This window comes from Euleptes europaea, chromosome 17 (assembly GCF_029931775.1).
Source record: "Euleptes europaea isolate rEulEur1 chromosome 17, rEulEur1.hap1, whole genome shotgun sequence".
NCBI lineage: Eukaryota > Metazoa > Chordata > Lepidosauria > Squamata > Sphaerodactylidae > Euleptes > Euleptes europaea.
Window position 1 is genome coordinate 33,046,009 of NC_079328.1, and position 9,270 is coordinate 33,055,278.

Sequence of the window (9,270 nt, forward strand, 5' to 3'; positions counted from 1 at the left end):
AAGCAATGTACTTTGTGCTGTCCAGCTGGAAGCCACCCCAATGCCAGTATTGCTGGAGTCCTCGGCATGCAATCTGGGGTGTTTTGTAAAACGAGAAAATCATGTTGATAGGGGCCTCATTTGTAACATCATAGCTACATTACTTGTTGGAATGATTTCTCATTTGTTTCCTGCCCCCTCCCCATTCAATTTTCGATTAGGCTTTTCTTTCTTAAACTTGAACCTGTGGTTTGTATAGTTTTGCACCATTTTCTGTTTCGTTTCTGAATTTTCTCCATCTTTTGTTCATGTCTGAATTTTCTCCATCTTTTCCACCATTATTTCAACATCAAAGCATTATGATATTATGCATATATGTTTGTACTTATAGTAAACATCCAAGGTAAAATATACTATACCTTTGTGTCACATGTATACATTCCATTGTTCTTTTTTTTTAATGCAAAATGTGGCTTAAAAAATAAAACAGAAAACAGAGAACCAAAACTGTCAACAAAAATGTGAGCAAGACATTTCCAAACACCTGATGGTTTTCTATGGCAAGCAGGGCCCCAATTGTATGGTGGGAAGTAGCCGAAGAATATCAGCTTAATGGTTCCCTCTCCAAGTGTTTCCCCCTTGTTATCTTTTTCCTTTAGTGCAGGGGAAAACATATGTGGGGGAAGACTTATCCTTTCTCTTGAATGTTACTTCTTTCCTATAAACGATAGCCCAGGCTAGCCCCATCTCATCAGATCTCAGAAGTTAAGCAGGGTTGGCCTTGGTCAGTATTTGGGAGGGAGATCACCAAGGAATACCAGGTCATGATGTGGAGGAAGGCAATGGCAAACCACTTCTGAATGTCTCTTTCCTTCAAATCCCCATGAGGTTGCCATAAGTCAGCTCTGACTTGATGGGGGGCGGTGTTATTCAGCAGGGGAGAATTGGCACTTGGTCAGTAGCATGTCATCTCGGTCTAGGATCGCCAGGTCCTGCTTCTCCACCGGCAGGTGGTTTTTGGTTTGGAGCCTGGGGAGGGCGGGATTTGGGGGAGGGAAGGACTTCAATGCCATAGAGTCCGATTGCCAACGCAGCCATTTTCTCCAGGCGAACTGATTTCTACCAGCTGGTGATCAGTTGTAATAGCAGATCTCCAGCCACCACCTGGAGGTTGGCAACCCTATCTCAGTCTTATGGCATCCTTCCGAACAAGGGTGTTTATGCAATCACCAAAGCTTATTGGGATTGTTTTGCTATGATTTCACTCTTATGATTCTAACCCTTAGTATCCTGGTCCTTAATTACTTAATTACCAAAGCATGTTTTCTTCTAATGGCACAAATGGATTAGATCATAAGATGTACTGTAGATGTTCTCATTTTGTGAAAACACAAATGCCTTTGAAATCTCACTCTCTCTTGTTTTAAAGTCAATCTGTTCCGTTAAATTACTGCCGTATTTAAAGTAATGAGATAAGATCGTTCTTCCATCAAAGACAAGGAATTTTTTTTGCCGTTTGCTTAAAAAAAGAAAGACACGTCATTATTTCAATAAAGGCCAGATTTGAGAATGTTAACAGTTGCAATGGAATGCAAAGCAATAATTTTATGTTTGTCCAGATTTGCAAAGCTTATGAATGCATCAAGGTAACACACCAGCCCATCATATGCTGAACAAACATCTTTTTTGGGGGGGTGGGGGGGTGCTGCTAAGACAAATAAGCGGACACCTAGTTTGTGGAGTTACAAGTTATGTTGTTCATGGTTATCATTTTTGTGATGAGAAAAGCAATGAAGTTGGCAGGTGCATTAAAAAAATGTAGGAAGAAAGAAAAGTTTAAAACACTCAAAGAGGATTTGGGAAAATGGCATGTGAAAATGAGTCCATTGACAGATCTGTTGGGGAAAACAGAAAAATTTATTTACTTTCTGCATTTCAATGCCACTTTTCTGCTTGAATGCAGAAGAGGCTGCTGGGTCCCCAGATGTGACCCTCCCCCTCGGGGGGCTAAGAGCCAAGGTCCCTTTGGCTACTGCCCAGCAGCTCACCCCCATGGGCTCACCTACCAAGGCTTTAAGTACCTACAAAGAGAAGAAGATAAATTGAGCCGCAACAAAGAAAGAGCCAGCGTGGTGTAATAGTTAAGAGCGGTAGTTTGGGGTTGTGGACTTTGATCTGGAGAATTGGGTTTGATTCCACACTCCTCCACATGAGCAGTGGAGGCTAATCTGGTGAACTGGATTTGTTTCCCCACTCCTACTCACAAAGCCAGCTGGGAGACCTTGGGCTAGTCAAAGTTCTCTTTGAACTCTCCCAACCCCACCTACCTCACAAGGTGTCTGTTGTGGGGAGAGGGAAGGTGATTGTAAGCCAGCTTGATTCTCCTTAAAAGGTAGACAAAATTGGCATATAAAAACCAACTCTTCTTCTCCTCCTCCTCCTCCTCCTCCTCCTCTTTCTTCTTCAAAATGGTTTCATCCCAAAAATATTTTCATTTTTTCCCTCTTAGAAAAGCACCTCATTTTTACTGCCTTGGCAATGCAGGCATGCACATTGCCTTCCCTGCAAGTTAGTAGCCCTTTTTCTCTCTTATGATATCCTCACCCTATCCACCACTTTGAAATCCTCATAGCAATAAGCATTCTCTCCTCATGTTCGATTGAATGCATATTCCAAACTATGTGTACTTCCAAAATTCATAGTCAGAAAGATCACCACTTGCCAACTGAGCATATTTCAGCTACAACCTGGACTATTTAACTTGCATTATATTTTCAAATAGTATGTCTAATGCTCAACCTTCTGTGTTCTTCAGTGAGAGGCATCTTCTCTCATCCATCCTGTTCCAACGCAAGGGGGGGGATCCAACTGGTAAATAATTAATTCTAAGCATGTAATAGAATGAAGTCATTAGAGTGGCCCGTCTATTCAGGCAGACATAAACTATTACAATAGACAATTACTATGTTCCCTTTTGGAAAACTGGCCCTTTACACTGTTAAAATTTTAAACCAAAGTGTTCTGTCAATAGTGAAAGACGAGCATAGATGAGACATCAGGCATAGATCAACCAACGCTAACTGGATCTACCGAATTTCACTGTGTGGTGTAGTTTAGCCACAGACTGGTTGCTGATAACTGAGGAAGTGGGAAAGGTAAAGGTTGACTCTGAGAGAGAGAAGTTCCGCCATCTAATGTTGTATCTCTTCAGGTTTGTATGTAGTTCCTTGTCACAACCCCTGATCCAGGCCCTTTGCATGTTATTTTATGTTTACCACTTTACAATAGCAAGTCCCTCAGCCTGGAGAGTTGTTGAACCACCACGCCCCACACACCCCTTCTTTATTTTACTAAGACGTTCACAGTCAAACCTAGGGCATGTGAGGCAAAGTCAGTTTCTTTTATTAGTGTTTCTTCTTTTACAAGTAGGATCCCTTAATCCTGAACCAGAAAGCACCGCAGATATAAATCAGGAGTCCTTTCCCCTGGATCCAACGGAGTGTGCTGTGGGTTATATGGGTTGTTGAGAACACACAAGTCAGACGTAACAAAAATGCATACGTTATTTTAACTGGTAAGACATTAATTGTCTTACCACATTAGTAGGGTTGCCAAGCTCCATGGACCAGCTGGAAATCTGCTATTGCAACTGCTCTCCAGCCGATAGAGATCAGCTCACCTGGAGAAAATGGCCGCTTTGGCAATTGGACTATATGGTATTGAAGTCCCTCCCCTCCCCAACCTCTGCCCTCCTCAGGCTCCGCCCCCAAAACCTCATGCCGGTGGCAAAGAGGGACCTTGCAACCCTACACATTAGTCTGATAGATGACATAGTTACTGAGCTGGGAGGCGGGTTATTCTTATTAGTTATATACTGTTTTTGCTTTCAGCATCTCAGATTTAAAAACAATAGCAGGGCAAGTCTTAATACATCATGGTTTTTATATAGGTAAAGCGCCAAAACCCTGTCTAAATAATACATTGAGATCAGTATTTGACTCCTTACCCCCTGTTGCTTCTTCCTCCAGGACGTGACTCTCTCTCTCTCTCTCTCTCATTGGTTGATTGTTGACCATTAAACTGCTTCATGTTTTTCCCTTTCCTATCTCTCACTCCGATGTTCCTTTCAGCCTTTCAGATCTGAAAGAGGAAGGAAAGGGGGCATAATCTTTTCCTGTCCATCATATTTCCTAGCAGATAGATGCTTGATGATCCAGAGCTTTACCACACATGAAGAACTTGTAAGGGCCAAAAATTCTACACAGCAGTCTCCTGGATGAGGACAAAAGTTCATTCTCTGCCACTCCAGAGGACATGACTAGTAGTAGTAGTAGTAGTAGTACATTTATAGCTGCATTGCACCAATAAAGATTAAGAACATAACAGCAATATTACCAGGGGTACATTGATATTGTTTAAAAGTTATGTCATATTAAATTGAAAGAGTATATATAATTAAAATAATTTACAGTTAGGTAAAAAATAAACATTTTGACACATATTTTTTAAAAATATTTTTTTTCCTTTCTCTTTTTTGTTTTCCGTATTTTTTTGGGATTTTACCGTAAAAGACTTTGACAAAGTTTATAGATTGCTGCACAGAATTTGGCGACCTCACTAATTTGGTGGGGATTTTCCTCCGAGAGGAGCTTCCTAACCTGAAATTTATCAGAATATCCTGAAATTTTCTCAGACATGGATCGAGTAAGCTTAGAACAGGCAACCTTGTAGAATGGGCATCTAAAAAACATGTGATCCAGTGTTTCAACTTCCCCAGAATTGCATGGACAAAATTTCTCTGAGCTTGGGATCTTATTATACCTTCCCTGTAAGACCGCAGAAGGTAAGGCTGAACACCTGGCTAGAGTGAATGCCCTTCTATGGGTGTGGATTTCCAAAATGGAAAGGTAGGCAGCTGGGGCCGGAATGTATCTTGTCATAGGGGCGGACATAAATACGGGTGCCCTCAGCAAGTCAGACTGCTGTTCAATATCATTAACTCTCTGGGTTAAAGGACATGACTAGATCCCGTGGTCTTAATACACAGGAGATTACATTTTGTTAAAAGTTAAGAGAAATATCCTGATGGTGAACACAATTTGAAAATGGATTCAGCTGCTTAGGGTGGTTATGGCCCCTCTTCGTTGTAGGCCCATCTTTCAAAGACTCTTAAGAAAGGGCAAAAGGAAGGATTAATAGGATTAGATATTATAAGAAAAGACCAATGAGCTAGAGGAGAGGAATAGGGCTAGTCTGTCTGTTAGGTGTACCTAGGTGATTGCTTAGGATGCCAGAGGAAGAGGAGCACTCCAATAAGTCCTGTTCCATCCCTCCCCCAGCCCATGAGGAAAGTGTGAGTGGGTGTGGCTTTCATGTGGTGCAGGGGGTAGGGGGCTTCAGCAGCAGTTTTCCTGTTGTGCCAGAGGTTATGCAAACTTAGGAGTCCTTCCAGGTTTACAGAAACATCTCCCCTGTCTGTACCTGGCCCCATCATGTGGTGTTTTTGATCCACACTCTGGACGCCAAGTTCAGCATGAGATATAAGATACTGAGCCTGCAGGTGACACATCCCATTACTGAGGTATAAGGAGGTTTGTCAGTGAAAACACACTGCGGGTCACTGAATCCACTCGTTCTCCCCAAGGAACCTTGGCACAACCTAACTTAATGCTACCCTTTCTGCAAAAATCCTAACACAAACAGAGAGAGAGAGAGAGAGAGAGAGAGAGAGAGAGAGAGAGAGAGAGAGAGAGAGAGAGAGAGAGAGAGAGAGAGAGCTGGGCCTAGATTCCAGCGCTCATGGGCTTCAAGGAGATTATTTGTTTTGTCTTGCCGGCAGGTCAAAGGAATTTGGCAGCTACAGTGGAATTGCATTTGCAATATTGGCTCATTATATTGGAGCCTTTTATGGTGAGCTTGGCCTCAAGTTGCATATATTTAGGTATGATGTTGATGCTGTGAGATTTGTGTATTCTGGCCTTTTGAACATGGGCTTTTGTCACAATTCATTGGATGCTCTATTGTACTAAGGTGATGCATCAAGTGCAGAAAAATGTTTTTAAAATAATTTAAAAAATCTGCGCTATATGATCCTGCCATGGATTCCTGGAAAAGGACTGACCCCCACACCCCAAGAATTGAGCCCTTGAAGGAGGGGAGACTTCTGCTGGGTGTTTGTGTTCTGAGATGTAATGTCCATAGCCTGGGCCATCCAGCTGAGGAATCAAGACTAAGTACTCAGTGAAAACTAGATCTCTTAAAGACGCCATGTTCTGCTTTGAAGTCTGTGCAATCCTAAGGAGAGTTTCATCCTTCTAAATTCAGTTGGGATTGCACTGTAGCACTCTGACAGAGGACAGAGAGAAAGCAGAAGGGCTCAATGCCTATCTTGCCTCAGTTTTTGTTCCCTGAAGAAGAAAACATGTAGAAATGGTGGAGATGAGAAAACCATGTGGAGATGGTCGTAGGCAAGGCACAGTGTCTGGGCTGCCAGTTGACATGGACAGAGAGGTGGTTGAGAAGCACCTGGCGGCATTGGATGAGTAAAGATCCCCTGGGCCAGATGGTATGCCCCTGAGAGTGCTCAAGGAACTTTCAAGAGATCTCTCAGAGCCTTTGCTCATCATCTTCCAGACCTCTTGGAGGACAGGAGATGTGCCACAAGACTGGAGGGGGACAAATGTTACCCAAATTTTCAAAAGTTGCTATAGAGTCTACCCTCCAAAGCAGCCACTTTCTCCAGGGAACTGATCTTGGTCATCTGGGGATCAGTTGTAATAATGGGAGATGTCCTGCCACCACCTGGAGGGTTTGGCAACCGGCTAAGGAATTATTGGTGGCTGCATACTGAATAATTCCTTAGCCGGTTGCCAAATCTTTCTATTTAGTATGCTCCTATTATTTGTTTACCACCTGGAGGGTGGCAACACTAACCTGCCAAACACTGCTGTGAAACTCATTGGGTGACCTCAGGCTGGACACCTTTTCATGGTCTAATTTACTTCACAGGATCATTGTGAGAATAAAAATGGAAGAGGAAAACTGTGATATCTAGATCAGGCAGAAAACGGAATGTGTATTAGATACTTGGAGAGTCTTTTTATTATGTCACTGGCAGACCGGCCTTCTGTCTATTTTGTGTTTTCGTGGGGATTTGTATTTCTTCTGTCAGTTTTCCACTAAGCTGACATTTTCAGAGAACGACCTAGCAACTAAACAGCTGTGTGCTTGATTGTGTAAGTAATTGCAATGGAAAGAGAGTAATTTATTGTCATCCCTGTCATTTCTTATCTTAATGAGCACTAAATTGATAGATTAAGGCAAGCTAACAAGTACGAATGGGAACTAGTCTAAAAGATATTGCTAGGTGTTGTGATGACAACTCTCAGATACAGCTTTGAAAAGGGGATTACAGGACTAGATGGAAGACGGGTCTCTCAATTGCAGGGGTAGCTTAGAAAGGAGGTGAAAATGAAATGGGCTCCAATTGGGAAAAGGACTGAATTTACGGATACACATTTTTCTGGACTATGCACAGGCATCAAGGGTAATCGATTAAATCTTCCTGGATTTTGTATTAGTGTGCTTGATCCCCCCTCAATTCTGTACCACACTTTATCCAGTTGTGTTTTTTTTTTTACTTTCTATTCTCAGCTTCAAGAGCTCCTCAGGTTTTTACATCCTGTTTGTGTTTAATTTCAGCTTCACGGCTCAGAAGAGTTCAGTCTGTCCTACTGTCTGCACTGAATGCGAGGGATGACTTCCTAATACATATTAGTTTGTTTCTGCTACCAAACAATGCCATTTCTCCATCCTGCCTGAATTCAGCTTCAGCCCCCTTCCGAGTTTTTAAGCTTCCATTGACTATCAGAAGATGGGGAGCTGCTAGATATCCTCTATGGTGCCTGGATCTCACCGAGAAGTTGTTCCCCAATAAACATTTTAAATTTAATTCCAATTATCATGCACATTACATTTTGTGTGAGTCATTTGGCAAGTCCATTTTAGGTGGGAAAGAAGTGTGAAAATATCATAAATGATAAGTAATGGTGTGTACCCAATAATCCACAGACTTTGCGGAGTAGTACTTTCCCACTTCCCTCTCCTGATGAAGCTTACTGAGACCCTGAGGTTTTGTTCCTTGGGTACAGATGGTCCTCAGTGATAACATGTCCCCATGCACTGGGAGGGGGAAATCAGATAAATTATATACGTGAACATACAAGAAACTGTATTGTATTGAGCCAGGCCTTTGGTCCATCAAAGCAGTATTGTCCACTCAGACCAGTAGCAGTTCTCCAGGGACTCAGGTAAAGGAGTGTGCATTCGGCTTTGCCAAATTGGAAAAAAAGCTCTCTTTTTTGGCTGATCCCCCCCCCCCCTTTAACAATAGCTGAAAAATTCCAAATCTGGAAAAAGGGTGAAAACCCATACCGGTATTGGGATTCAGTGCATTTTTTTAATACAGGAAAAAAAAAACACAGCTCTAATATACCCAAATCTCAAAAATTCAGAATTTGTTTTTGTGTACATTCCTACACAGGTAGAAGTGGAGATGCCAGGGAGCGAACCTGGGATCTTCTGCAAGCAAAACAAGCTCTCCCATTGAGCCATACCCTCACTGCCATCCCACAGCCTCTCCCCTAATTGCCATCTTATCTTCTGAAAATGTGTCCCCTTAACTCTTCAGAACAGCATAGTTAAATGCATGGTTATAGGTATTGGAAGCCTGAACAATAAGCAATCATTGATGGGCAAAGACTTTAGGAAGAATGAATTTAATTCAGCATATTTTGTGGAATATATTGTGCCATTTTATAGTATATGATACAGCAATTAAAATGCAGTAGGGAGCATGACCTTGGACATGCAGCTCATCCTTTTGATGGGTTTTTTTTCAGTGGGAATACTTAAAACAGGGGGTTGTGTAAGGGCAACAACAGGAACAGCGAACTCTAAATGCCACATATTTCCTGGAGAAGAAAATAAAGTATTGAGCAATCTGTCAAGGGGAGAAAAAACCATATTAGTGTGAACAAATGGTGTAACCCAGCAAAATCCCTAGAGGAAGACACCCACGCTTGGGAATCCAAAATGTAACTTTCTCACAGCTCAGTGCTTCCAGCGCAATCCTAAGCAAAGTCGCACCCTTCTCAGTCCATTGAAGTCAATGATATTATATTATAAATGTAATAATAAAATGCATGGAAATAAAGCACTGGAATATAACGTTTCTCTCTAACAGATGAGGCATTGACTGCAGAGATAGCCCTATCCTGCCCTGGTAATAGG